Consider the following 15,224-nt stretch of genomic DNA (forward strand, 5'->3'; position numbering starts at 1 on the left):
GTCGCTTACAGTTTATTAGTTCATATATGGTTGTTATTGTTAAATTTTGTTTACCATTACGGTTCTTTGATTGTTTACATCTTGTCTTAGGTGCTTCTTATATTGTTTTACTTCATGTTTGAAATTAGTCGATAAGCAATAATCCAGGCATGCTTAACGAACGAAACGATATCATTTCGTTACGATAATCAACGCTAATAAACGAAACGAAGTCACTTCGTTTCGTTTATTAACGTTAAGATCGTCAAATTAACGTTAATTTGACGTTCTTAACGTTAATAAACGAAACGAAATGACTTCGTTTCGTTTATTAACGTTGATTATCGTAACGAAATGATATCGTTTCGTTCGTTAAGCATGCCTGCAATAATCATTGTAAATCTTACCAAGTAGCGCAACTAACAGCTGATCGCTGAAAAGTCACACATTCACACGCACAGTGCTCGACTCAGTTAAAAAAAAACTTTAAGATAATTTAGCGTAAATTTTAAAATGAGATAATCCTTACCAATTTATGTAAATATATAATATATAAGACGTATTTGTTGTTCCTAAAATAAGATTTTTATTACATTAAAGTTTTTATAAATTTTTTTCAACTTTCTTTTAACAATGTCATGCTTTTTTAAAGCATTGAAATACAACCATGTGCTTATACGTTTTGACATTGCATTTCATATAAGTTCGTTTTTTGCCATTCTTATTGTTTCTAAATTCGTAAACAATGACTGTAGTTATTCGGTGTGATGTTTCAAAAAAATATATTTTTTGTGAAATTTTATACTATTGTGAATTCATACAAGTGGCGAATGTTTAATAAAACGGTTCACAATAGTAAACAGCCTCGATCACTTGTTCAGCCGCTGTTCGATTACTTAAATAATTTGCTCAATAGTGTTTTTCAAACATTTTTGTAGACGTCTGGTATATTGCATTATTTAAGTATTTTAAAATGTTTGCATAACTGGCTGCTCAAATTTAAACTATTAACTTGAATTTAAAAATTAATTTTTTTAGTAGGGTTGCCATTTAGGGTTGCCACCTATTCGAAATTAAAAATAAACTGCATGAGATATGCCGATATGGATATCGTACGAAAGGTATTTCACTCCGCATTACAATAGGGCCATTTTTGAGTAGGGTTGCCATTTTGGGTTGGGGTAGTTAGACGAAATAGTACTCTACTTACTCATATTATATTAAAGCTTTAAAGGAGAACATTAAAGTTAAAAATCTTCGTAAAAAAATCTTACACATGATTCTACTTAATTTTCTTAATTTCACACACGCTAATTAAATTCAAGTGCAATATCAAGGCACGATGGCAAATTCAAGCAAAATATATATGTAAATGCATATTTTTGGCAAATATGAAATGAGTAATTGCAATTTCTCACAGATTAATATTAGAAAGATTTCTCGCTATAGTAAAAAGATATCTCACCATGGTAATTTGCTACCGTTGAACACTAGAGGCATATGTTCAATTTGAAAACAACATCTAACCATTTAACTACTTACCAACAGATGGCGCTTAGGGAAGTAAGTTGACATTTAATTAAACTAACTGATAGTAGTCATAACTGATGGTTGTGATTCGTGAAATTCTGAAGTTTTTGGAATTTAATAAAATTGTGAGACTCATAGTGTATAACTAAAAAAATGTTTGAAATTAATAATTCGGCGCATGAAAATACTCGACCTAAATAACTTAGTTCTCGATTTCACTAATTGTCATAACAATCCTTATACTATAGGCTGGAATTACCCATTTCAAATTTTTCATTCCAGTTCGTTTTGCGGTTAGTGTTTGATATGGTATACGATATGGATATTGGTAAGTAAAAATATATAATGTATGTATATAAAAAAGTAGAGTTTGATTAATGTACAACAAAGTATGTTATGCGGCTTACTCGAAGGTTGCCGAGCAAAACTCGGTCGCCCTGGTACTACACATTTAAAAGAAAAGCTGATTTGAAACACAAATGTGTAATTCATGGCACTTCAATTTAATAACCGCGAGCGAAAAAAAAACCTTTCTTCCATTCTTTGGCCACTCGCGACAACCGTTCTCCCTGTCAGCTATTATTTGACAGGTAGGTATGGCAATGAAGGAATAGAAAGATTTTTCACTTTTTATACTTAATCTGTGGTATTGTGGTGGTCAAAAAGGTTTTATGCAACAGTACTTTGCCTCACAACGCGACAATGTATTTCGTAATGTCGAAGTACTTATATGTATATGTGTTGGATGTGGAAGCTTGCATTTGAGAACACTGTTGCCACTTCAGTCCATTTGGACCAGAAATGGTCCCTTCCAACCCCATATGGTCCGCTAGTCCCATTTTCTCAACTTTGGTTCTTTTTCGGCACGCTTTTGGTACTTTTATTTCTTTTTCACAGATTACTGCTAATAAAATATTCCGCAAATCTATTAGACACATATAATTTACTTCAATGGAATTCTTACCACGAAAATTGCTCTATCAATAAAATGTAGCAGAACAATTACATTTCACCTGGGAGATAATTTAAGCGAGGCATTGAAAAGGGGAGTGTTTAATGTTCGGGCAAACACATTGTTATTAATTTTTGATGAAACAACGGTCTTATCAGAAAATATACTTGTTTAAGTGGTTAGATATATAGATCGGTATTCTGTTATTACACAGCTGAAACTTTTAAGGCGCTTGATTTTTAGTCTGCGTTCAAAACAAACACTGATTCTAGGCTCTGGTAAGAAGTTTAAACTGTTAGGGAAAAAGTAAACATCTATTCAAAATAGCATTAATACCATTGCTTAGTTTCATTTCTTTAATAAAACCTAACTGCGCTATACATTTTATATCATTGCAATCGAGCAAAACTAGGTTCACAACGTTTGGTTGGTGAAAGACATAGCCTAGTCCTAGAAATGTGAAAATGTAATACCTAAAGGTACACATTATTTTTGTTTGTGCAGTTTGAATTAAAGCCAAGGGTCTTCTTTATTAAAATTTTATATAGGAATCCATGGAAATATCAACATTTTTTGTATACCAATAAAATAAAACTAAAATTTGGTCCTTTTTTTTTTGATATCTGGTCTTTTTTCGATGAACTTTGGCCCTAAATGAAAACAGGGTGTGGCAACCGTGTTTGAGAATGCATGTGACAAGGCTGCATTTTTCAGAACTAATTTTTTTTTAATTATGAAAAAGTAGTATGGAAGCGACTGCCATAGTAGTAGACATATACACAAATATTATGAACAAAGTTTAAACTAAAAAATTTTTCTTTGAAATATAATCTAAGGGAAGATGCACACGAGACGTAGCTTCATAGACGCGTATTAGGCACAGAATAGGAGATCTTGAGGCGTAGAAAGTCGTAGCTGCACGCGTCTACGAAACTACGGCTCGTGTGCATCTTGCCTAAGTTTAACTTCTTACGAGATCCAACATTTTTAATTAATAATGATAAATACCACGTGAAGCAACTACGCTTTTGAGTCGTTTTGGCACTTGCGTGCGTCTACATCTGACTTTGAACACACGCGCTTGAATTGCTTCAATCCATAATACCTATATGACACTACTTTAGATTAGATTAGATTAGATTATTATTTATTTCATTATTCTCATAAGCGTATGTACATATTCGATAGCTTAATTTTACATGTCTACAATATCATTACTTAGAGAATAGTTAGTGACATCTTTATTTTATATAATAACAAGTAAGGAAGGTTAAGTTCGGGTGTAACCGAACATTACATACTCAGCTGAGAGCTATGGTGACAACATAAGGGAAAATAACCATGTAGGAAAATGAACCGAGGGAAACCGTGGAATGTGTTTGTATGACATGTGTATCAAATGAAAGACATTAAAGAGTATTTTATGAGGGAGTGGGCCTTAGTTCTATAGGTGGACGCCATTTAGGGATATCGCCATAAAGGTGGATCAGGGTTGACTCTAGAATTTGTTTGTACAATATGGGTATCAAACGAATGGTGTTAATGAGTATTTTAAAAGGGAGTGGGCCTTAGTTCTATAGGTGGACGCCTTTTCGAAATATCGCCATAAAGGTGGACCAGGGGTGACTCTAGCATGTGTTTGTACGATATGGGTATCAAATTAAAGGTATTAATGAGGGTTTTAAAAGGGAGTGGTGGTTGTTGTATAGGTGGTCGCCTTTTCGAGATATCGCCATAAAGGTGGACCAGGGGTGACCCTAGAATTTGTTTGTACAATATGTGTATCAAAAGAAAGGTGTTAATGAGTATTTTAAAAGGGAGTAATCCTTAGTTCCATAGGTGGACGCCGTTTCGAGATATCGCCATAAAGGTGGACCAGGGGTGACCCTAGAATTTGTTTGTACAATATGGGTATCAAAAGAAAGGTGTTAATGAGTATTTTAAAAGGGTGACCCTAGAATTTGTTTGTACAATATGGGTATCAAAAGAAAGGTGTTAATGAGTATTTTAAAAGCGAGTAATCCTTAGTTCCATAGGTGGACGCCGTTTCGAGATATCGCCATAAAGGTGGACCAGGGGTGACCCTAGAATTTCTTTGTACAATATGGGCATCAAACGAAAGGTGTTAATGAGTATTTTAAAAGGGAATGGGCCTTAGTTCTATAGGTGGACGCCGTTTCGAAATATCGCCATAAAGGTGGACCAGGGGTGACTCTAGAATGTGTTTGTATGATATGGGTATCAAATTAAAGGTATTAATTAGGGTTTTAAAAGGGAATGGTGGTTGTTGTATAGGTGGTCGCATTGTCGAGATATCGCCATTAAGGTGGACCAGGGGTGACCCTAGAATTTGTTTGTACAATATGGGTACCAAAAGAAAGGTGTTAATGAGTATTTTAAAAGGGAGTAATCCTTAGTGCCATAGGTGGACGCCATTTCGAGATATCGCCATAAAGGTGGAGCAGGGGTGACCCTAGAATTTGTTGGTACAATATGGGTATCAAAAGAAAGGTGTTAATAAGTATTTTAAAAGGGAGTAATCCTTAGTTCCATAGGTGGACGCCGTTTCGAGATACCGCCATAAAGGTGGACCAGGGGTGACTCTAGAATTCGTTTGTGCAATATGGGTATCAAACGAAAGGTGTTAATGAGTATTTTAAAAGGGAGGGGGCCTTAGTTCTATAGGTGTTCGCATTTTCGAGATATCGCCATAAAGGTGGACCAGGGGTGACTCTAGACTTTGTTTGTACGATATGGGTATCAAGTGAAAGGTGTTAATGAGTATTTTTTAAAAGGGAGTGGGCCTTCGTTCTATAGGTGTTCGCCTTTTCGAGATATCGCCATAAAGGTGGACCAGGGGTGACTCTAGACTTTGTTTGTACGATATGGGTATCAAATGAAAGGTGCTAATGAGTATTTTTAAAAGGGAGTGGCCCTTCGTTCTATAGGTGTTCGCCTTTTCGAGATATCGCCATAAAGGTGGACCAGGGGTGACTCTAGAATGTGTTTGTACGATATTGGTATCAAATTAAAGGTATTAATGAGAGTTTTAAAAGGGAGTGGTGGTAGTTGTATATGTGAAGGCGTTTTCCAGATATCGACCAAAATGTGGACCAGGGTGACCCAGAATATATCCAACAGATGATACTGCTAATTTATTTATATATGTAATACCTGCCACGATTTTAAGGGTTTTTTATTTCGCCCTGCAGAACTTTTTCATTTTCTTCTACTTAATATGGTAGGTGTCACAACCATTTTCTAAAGTTTTTTCTAAAGTTATATTTCGCGTCAATAAACCAATCCAATTACCTCACTATGTTTCATCCCTTTTTTCGTATTTGGTATAGAATTATGGCAATTTTTTTAATTTTTCGTAATTTTCGATATCGAAAAAGTGGGCGTGGTCATGGTCGGATTTCGTTCATTTTTCATACCAAGATAAAGTGAGTTCAAGTAAGTACGTGAACTAAGTTCATTAAAGATATGTCGATTTTTGCTCAAGTTATCGTGTTAACGGCCATGCGGAAGGACAGACGAACGACTGTGTATAAAAACTGGGCGTGGCATCAACCGATTTCGCCCGTTTTCAGCATAAAATCTATGCCCCTACCAAATTTCAAAAGGATTGGTTAATTTTTGTGCGACTTATGGCGTTAAAAGTATCCTAGACAAATTAAATGCAAAAGGGCGGAGCCACGCCCATTTTGAAATTTTCTTTTATTTTTGTATTTTGTTGCACCATATCATTACTGGAGTTGAATGTTGACATAATTTACTTATATACTGTGAAAATATAAAATTTTTTGTTAAAATTTTACTTTAAAAAATTTTTTTTTTAAAAGTGGGCGTGGTCCTTCTCCGATTTTGCTAACTTTTATTAGGCGTACATATAGTAATAGGAGTAACGTCCCTGCTAAATTTCATCATGATATCTTCAACGACTGACAAATTACAGCTTGCAAAACTTCTAAATTAAAAAATAAATAAATGTAAGGCGCGATAACCTCCGAAGAGATCTAAGGCCGAGCTTCTCTTCCAATTTGCGTCGTGCTCCTCTTGATTTTTCCCTACAAATTGGCCGGACGGGACCTACATGTTTTATGCCGACTCCGAACGGCATCTGCAAGGCAGATGAGTTTTCACTGAGAGCTTTTCATGACAGAAATACAATCGGAGCGCTTGCCAGACACTGCCGAGGGGCGACCCCGCTTAGAAAAATTCTCTTCTAATTGAAAAATCTTATTTCTAAAATTTTGATGTTGCTTTGCCCGGGAGTTGAACCCAGGGCATACGGTGTGATAGGCGGAGCACGCTACCATCACACCACGGTGGCCGCCACTTCTAAATTACCTTTTTTTAAAAGTGGGCGGTGCCACGCCCATTGTCCAAAATTTTACTAGTTTTCTATTCATCTACCAAGTTTCGTCGCTTTATCTGTCTTTGGTAATGAATTGTCGCACTTTTTCGGTTTTTCGAAATTTTCGATATCGAAAAAGTGGGCGTGGTTATAGTCCGATATCCTTCATTTTAAATAGCGATCTGAGATGAGCGCTCAGGAACCTACATACCAAATTTCATCAAGATACCTCAAAATTTACTCAAGTTATCGTGTTAACGGACGGACGGACGGACGGACGGACATGGCTCAATCAAATTTTTTTTCGATCCTGATTATTTTGATATATGGAAGTCTATATCTATCTCGATTCCTTTATATATGTACAACCAACCGTTATCCAATCAAACTTAATATACTCTGTGAGCTCTGCTCAACTGAGTATAAAAATAGTGTTGTATGTCACATCATGTTTTAACAAATTCCATTGTATAAATAGTAGTAGTGGGGTGAACAAAAAAAAGAATACAAGATATATATAAAAAAAAATTATTTAAATTGAGAATAAGATATTTCAAAAATAAATTGACTAAATTAAGTCATGAAACAATTTGAAGAAAGAATACAAAAGCTAAGTTTACAGATTTCCTCATAAGAAAACAGCAAAAAGAAAATTCAAAACTATACAACGCATATATAAAATTAAAGACTATATTATACAACGTAGTGCATCAAAATTTCTATCTGGTTGGTATCAAACTCAAGAAGCCAAGTTTTTATTTTTTTTTTTAAACACAGATCTGGATCTAATGTCTCGTATGTTTTCTGGAAGGGAATTAAAAAGTTTGCAGGATAAGACAGTGTAGGAATTTCTAAACAATGTTGTTCGAAAAACTGGTAAAGAAACAAGTGTGCTATGGTTACTACGCAGGCTGTACATTCCTCGTGTGGGATTTTGCAAATAGCCACCTCTCATGTAAAAATTTTTTAAAACTTTGTAATAGAACAAATGCCGAACTGGGAATATTTTTGATCTTCTAAATAAGTCAAAGGAGTGAGTCCGACGTGGACAAATAAAAATTTTCCTTACTGCACATTTTTGCAGTACAGTTAATTTACTTATTTTATTGGAGTGAGCACCACCCCAGCAACTTATTCCATATTCAAATTTTGAATGAAATATACTATAATAAACTGTTTTCAGTGTATGGTTTGAAACGTATTTTCTAAGACGGTAAAGTATACGATTGGTTGAAAGTAAGTATTTTCTTACAGTTGCGATTTGCTCATTCCAGTATAGATTACGGTCAATTGTGACTCCTAGGTATTTGAAGCTATTCACTTTTTCAATTTCAAAGCAGTTAGAGTCACATGCTGTATTATTTTGAAAAGAATACTGATAACGATGGTTGGAGCACTTGTTACTATATATGATATTACGTTTGCATATTGCACTGTGAAAAGTTATATTAAGATCTTGTGCTTCTTGAAGTTTTGGACTAAAGCACATTAATTTGGTTTTATTGCTGACAACCAGTTTATGTTCCGCAAACCATGACCGAAGTATGTGTATATCGTGGTTCAGATCCGCTATCAAATTTAAAGGATCCGTTGAGTTATATGCAATTCCTAGGTCATCCGCAAATGCTTCGACTTTGCCCTTAAAAGGTTGAATAAATAGTGAGTTCACATAGATAAGGAATAATATGGGACCCAGAACCGATCCTTGTGGTACACCAGAGTTTATGACTTTGGTCTCACTAAGAGTGTTGCCTATTTTCACTCTTTGGGTTCGATTTCCTAAATAAGGAACAAACCAATTGTATAACAAGACACGAATTCCCAAATTATAAAGCTTATTTAAAAGACGGCCATGATCAACCATATCGAATGCTTTTGTAATGTCCACAAAAAGCCCAGCACAATCTTTTTTTTGAATCAATACCTTTGTATACAGTTGAACAGAAGTCCAAAGAGCATCTTCCGTAGAAAGACCATCCCTGAAACCAAATTGCAAAGGACTAAGAAAATTTATTTTTTCAAAGTAGGATAACATCCTTACTTTTACAATTTTTTCAAAAATTTTAGTAATTGATGACAAAAGTGAAATCGGCCTATAGTTAGCCATATCTTTTTTATTACCTTTTTTGAGAATCGGTATTACAATTCCTAATTTTAATTGTTCTGGGAAAATCCCAGTTGTAACACTCAAGTTAAAGATATGTTTTAAAACATCAACAATATTGTATGAGATTTTCTTTAACATAACGTTAGAGATTCCATCATGACCGGAAGAATTATTATTTTTCAAAGATTTGATTGCAGTTAAAATTTCCGATCCTGAGATTGACTCAAAAAAGAAGCTGTTGCTTCTGAAAGAATCTTTAGCTACTCCAAAATCAGAGCAACAATCGCAAAGGGGTGTCACATTTGGCGGAAAGTTTGACTTCACAATTGAAGTAAAGTATTCATTAAAATCATTAGCTATTTCTATGGGAACAGAAATATCAACGCCTTCTTTTTGTAAAACAAAATGAGAATCTTGCCTTTTTGTGTTTTTATCAATAATCCTGTTTATTACTTTCCACTCTTCTTTTGGATTACCTTTGGGTTTATTGACTAAGTTATTATAATAATCGTCCCGACATTTACGAATTTCTCCACTGATTCGTTTGCATATTTGCTTAAAACGAGTATTCAAATTGGTGTCACATGGATGTTTGTTGCACTTTTTTTTAAATTTATTTTTGAACCTATGTAATTCTATTCAAAAGGCATTTAGTTCTCCAGTTTTTAGTTAGTTTATTTTCGTGTATTTTTCTTGTATTTTATCTACAATTTTTTAACGCACTCCCTCTTAATACGGCTTCAGTACTGGTGTAAGTGTGTTAACTATATTTCAAAAAACTAACGAAATACAAGGAAAATACAATCTAGTTCATTAAAAACAAATGAGCCAGTTTGTATTTCAATAGGTTTTTTTGACATTCGGCCGTTTTTGCTTAATTTTCTTCTGACACAGAAAAATTTTGTTTTTAGGTTCAAAATTTGGTGCATAAAAACACAATTAAAATCAACTTTCTTGTGAAACCATTAGATTAGTATGTAAAACATAAAACATGTCAAACTCACTAATTTTGGGGGAATAGTGGTCTTGCTTCTCCATGATAGAAATTGTTTTTGTGTTTTGAAGTTCCGATAAAGTTTCGTCAGTTTTTTCTAGCTTGGAATCCAAGCAAAAATAAAGTAGTGTCATATATGCTTAAGCAACGCCACGCCAACGTCAACGCAAAACACCAATAATGAAAAACTCCTGCTAAAGAAGTAATAGAATGAACATTGGTTTGTATATTTCATTTTTGAAATGAAAATCTCCCGCTAAAAAAGGATCAAAACCTAACTACATTTTTTCATTTTCGTACTTAACTACACTCCCTTTTCTGATTCAGGATTTTGGGCAAATTTTGAAAAACTTCGAACATCATTCCTTCATTATGCTTCATTCGAATACCTTCTTTCACTGCCTTCCACTCTATTCGCAACATAACCTCAATTTAAGCTGCCAAAATATATAGTAAACAATGGCAATAATCATATGTGTAAGTTGTTAATTTTTATGTGCAGTTAATTTCCAGTCCTGAAGATGACTTCCAACTGAGGTCGAAATATCGACAACAATAAATATAGTATATGCAAAATCAAAAATCGGTTTTTTGAAATTTTGATATATATATTTGTGTGGCCTAGAGCTCGAACAAATTTATAATGTTTTCAGGCATAGTATAAAAAGATGGAATATTTTATCAAGTTTTATAGCTAGTAAATAAAGTGAGTCTTCAACTTCAAAACATTAAAAACATTAAACCCTACTAGATGGGGAGGACGTTATGATGTCGTTTTTGCTTTAAAATTCGGTTTGCTGAAGTCCAAAAAGGGCTAACGAAAATATTCTGTTAAATTACAGATCAGATGAAAGAAATGAAGCTGTTTCATTCAAACAGAAGATCGAAAACTACAATTTTGTTATGTTATTATTTTTCCATTGCAAGATCCTACTTACTATCGATACAGCCTCTAAAGCACTTCAGTCTAAAGCCATCGATCTTTCAAATGCCTTAAAATGTTTGAAAACTTGTCTAGAAGAATTGGAAAGGTATCGGCATGAATTTGAAAATTTAGGAAGCGAATAGTGTAGCAGAAAAATGGTCCATCACCCCTGAATTTTATAAAAGCTCCCAGAGGATGGTAAAACGCCATTTTGATGAGCTTTGCGAAGATGGTCGCCTCCAAGATCCGGAAAGTGTCTTCAAAAGTCAACATATTTTATCGAGTATTGGACATTATTATAAACCAAGTGAAATCAACTTTTATTTCAATGAATGAAATTGTTTCAAATTCCAGTATTTTGTAGCTTTTAACTTTAAAAGTTTTAAATGAAACTAATCTATTAAAAATAGCTCTACAATTTGTTGAAATATATAAAAAAAAAAAGACAATATCTGAATAATTAGCCATTCTCAGCTTTAGACCTACTTTCAGAGATGAAATAGAAAAATCGTGTATTAGAGACCTTGCTGATTTATTAATAATAATAAAATCATTTTATGTCTTGCAGGATTACAGTTATTTCTTACAATTCCTGTAACTACAGGTAGTACTGAATGATTATTTTCAAAACTAAAATTGATAAAAACCTAATTAAGAAACACTATGAGACAAGACAGGTTGTGTAACTGTCTATTGAATATCGTATAGTCCGATCGTATAGTCTGATGTTACAGACACTTTTGCGGAACAGAAATGTGGAAAGAAGATTTTTCTTAATAAATATCTTATTGAAATAAAATTTGTATTTTTATTTTATTGTAAATGCATTCAGGTTTCCGCATCGGGCTAGCATGGACTACAGACCATTCTTTCTTGCCTAAGAGAGGTGGCCTATGGCCATATACAACGTGTAATTGAGTACCATAAACAAATGGGCCAAGATCCCGCATTCCGTAGTTGTTGTATTTGTAATCTAATTTGAGAAAAAAGTTTGATGACGTAGCGCTTTTGAAGTTTTTCGATTTATTACATTTCTCTCATATTTCGCTACCAGTGTTCGGAATATTTAAAACTGTTACCTGAGTAAACGACTACGCCGGGGGCAAAAATAAAACAATTCTTGGAGTATATTTTTTCTTCCTTCTTGAAAGCCGGGCTAACACCTAACACCTCAGCAAAAAAAGTGGGTTTTGCAGTAAATGTGGACAAGACGAAGTACTTGCTGTCATCGTGGCGTTTGTAGTCACATCACTGTTGACGGATATAAATTCGAGACTGTGAAGGATTACGTCTATTTGGGAAGCAGCATTAAAAGCAAAAATAATGTCGGCCTAGAAATCAAACGGAGAATAACTCTTGCCAACAAGTCCTTCTTTAGGCAATTGAAAAGTAAAGGGAATGCTGGTTCCCAAATAAACGAAGTATTTTACTATTTCGAAATTATGGCTGCCAACAGTAGCGTGGTCGCCAAGACGCATATGAGCTGACTCTTTGCTCGATGACAGCAGATACTTTGTTTTGTCCTCATTTACCATCAAACCCATCTTTACCGTTCCTTTTTCCAGTTTGGAGTACGCAGAACTAACGGCGTCGTCAGGCCGATGATATCATTGTCATCAGCATATGCCAGCAATATTACCTACCATATAGATCAAAGAGGGTAATGTTAAGGATTACTACCACAATAACGAGACACTGGCCGCTAGGTCTGCATTCTTAGAGACAGCATTTCTGATTTAAAATAAATTTAAATGTTAAAAAAGAGATACAAAGTTTAATATAATGAATTTTAAGAATTGATGGATCTTTCTTCTTTGCCGGTAAAAGTACAACTCAACTCTCTCGCTTCTTGTTCGTCTCTTTTTGCTGCCACCAGTTAGCTTCGTTCGCTGCCAACTAACAGAAAGAGAAGAGTACATCTGTATTGGATCCCAGGGTATAAGGTAATAGATGGGAATAAAAACGCGGATGCTTTATCTAAAAGGGGCGCATCCCAACATAACCTAACCATTCATGTCAATGTAATGTTGGGTCTTTTGCACAATTTAATCTTAACGCGCCGGTTTTTACATTAAAAAATAAGTAATATGAATAGAAATGGAACTATTTCAAAATCATTAAAAAAAAAAGTATTTCATGAGAGTATTGAAGATATCCAGCATATCATTCCTTCCAGTTAACTCTGTGTTATTTCCGCGACTGCGAACATTTCGCGATTTGTTGGAACTATTCAAAGATTATTTTCTGGACGGTCTCGGTTTTCTTTTCAAGATCATATATTGGTATATCGCAATAGTGCGGACTGGCCGGCGGGTATTGTCTAGTTTTACGAAAATGTGAAAGATGAACAGACATTTAATCCCTAACAAGTTAACGTCTCATTAATACTTAAGGCAAGATCTTGATTATGTAAGCCAACTGAAGTTGTAAGTGTTGTTACTCAAAATTTAGTGCACTGCTTCCAAATCTGGTTTTGTAGTAGTCGAAGGTGAATTATAACGCAAATACCTGTATTTGTAGACTCAACTCTACGGTGTCAAACACGGATCTACTGCATGATCAATGGCCCAAACTATCAACTCCATGTTGCCTTCTCTCAACACTTCTTAGCCGAATCGTTTGGTACCAAATTGCTTGTAATCGGGCGATTCAATTACAAGTCCTTACCTTGGTAAGATAGGAGTGTATCAAGCTCCGGCCATTTTATGGATAATGACATCCGGTTGTTAGGCAACTCCACCCCGGATCATAGTACGTTCTTCTCTGCCCACAAGCAATTCGCCTGCAACATGTTCTGTGTGTAAAGAGCAGATACATCCTACAGTCCCACAATTTAAACACAAGTATTAGGGGCATTCTGAGCAACCCTTGCTAAGCACCACGAATTTGGAACACAATTTAGGGATGTGACACAACCTTTTAAAGCCTTATGATCCACAACGCACCTTCGCCATGAACTAAATATCGATGTAATCTATCAGTGTAAATGTCTTTCTTTATGAATAACTACTCAGGTGTTCCATAGAGTAAGAGCGTAATATAATTCCTTGTGAATAAAACTATCTGTTTGATTAAGGAACAGACAGTGATGCTCACAAGTACTTACGGCACAAGCTTTCGCAGGATACACTTTGTTTAGGCCATCAAGCTAAACCCAAGAATGAGCACGGCCAATAGTGACCCAGCCTAATGTAACCTATCTGTGTTTGCTTCTATCTACCTTCGCGCACTAACACCAACGGCTACATATGTCCGTGCAGGCGTATGTGTATGTGTTGGTGCGCGACTTTCCAATTTAACTTACTTTCGTTCAATCACCCCTCAAAAACCCTTTTCGACGGAATTGAGGGGTGAACGCGTTTTATAAGAAAGAAACTCTTTCACTTCTTTTTTGGAAACCTCCGTGACAACTGCAGCCATCAGCCCTGTTATAGGTAAGATTTTCTTTTCGTTTGCATAACTTAACCTGTATATAATTAATTAAATTGTGAATTAGCTTTTGAATTACATATTGTGAGTTAGCTTTGAAGTGAAAATTATTTAATTGTTATATTCTTGAATTTAATCTGCTGTGTGTTCTTTTCCGTTTTTTTTTTTCTCTTTTTTTCAACGAGCGCAAAAAATCCCTTGGGAACTTACCACAGAGCTATCGAAGCCCCAAGAGGTTTTTTCATGGTCCTACTACGCCGGAATAATTATAGAAACAATTGAATTACCAGCGACCAACTGGATAACCACAGCAAATCAATATAACCACACAAAAGCGTTTCAAAAGCTAGCCGTTAGCAGCACCACAGAAAGCGTTTCAAAAGCCAGCCGTTAGCAGCACCACACAAAAGCGTTCCAAAAGCTAGCCGTTAGCAGCACCTGAGCGTTTCAAAAGCGACAAGCACTACACCAGCAAACAAACACGAGCGGTCAAACAAAGGCACAAAGGTATGTGGTTTGAGTTCAATTTTTTTGTTTTTTGCACAATTATGGAAATTACAATTATTTTAACTTCCCGGCGTACCAATATCGCGATTTTATTAATAAAAACCAAACAATTATACGTATGTGTGGCACTTAAGTTACACAGATTTACATAAAGTCTTTTGATTTAGTAGTTTGTTTGCTGTAACGCATATTTTCGAGGAAAATCGCAGCTAGCTGCACAAATTCAACATAACCCCACTTTTCACTGTAGTGTGGCAATTTCTTTGTAACAACACTTTAACGCACTTTATCGCAAGTCACTGCCAATATTTTAGAACCATTGAACACTTAAGTGTAATCCATTGAACCAATTCTTTAGGTTCTGACATAAATCAGCGTTACTACCATTAAACCAAAGTCACTTAACCTTATTTTCTTATATACACAACACTAACACTACGG

At 35.0% G+C, this 15,224-nt stretch overlaps 1 protein-coding gene across 7 annotated transcripts in view; it reads left to right on the forward strand.

Annotated features, from left to right (window-relative positions):
• LOC137239477 (ADAMTS-like protein 3) overlaps positions 1–15,224 on the forward strand; it is a 1,132,820-nt gene that overhangs the window by 390,635 nt on the left and 726,961 nt on the right. Inside the window, exon 2 of one of the 7 annotated variants that reach the window (XM_067764813.1) lies at positions 1,792–1,837. The exons of the other annotated variants lie outside the window; for them this stretch is intronic. The gene's annotated coding sequence lies outside the window, so the exon portion shown is untranslated. The remainder of the gene's footprint in view (positions 1–1,791; positions 1,838–15,224) is intronic. 7 annotated transcript variants of the gene reach the window in all.

This window comes from Eurosta solidaginis, chromosome 2, assembly GCF_040869045.1.
Source record: "Eurosta solidaginis isolate ZX-2024a chromosome 2, ASM4086904v1, whole genome shotgun sequence".
In the NCBI taxonomy this organism is placed as follows: Eukaryota; Metazoa; Arthropoda; class Insecta; order Diptera; family Tephritidae; genus Eurosta; species Eurosta solidaginis.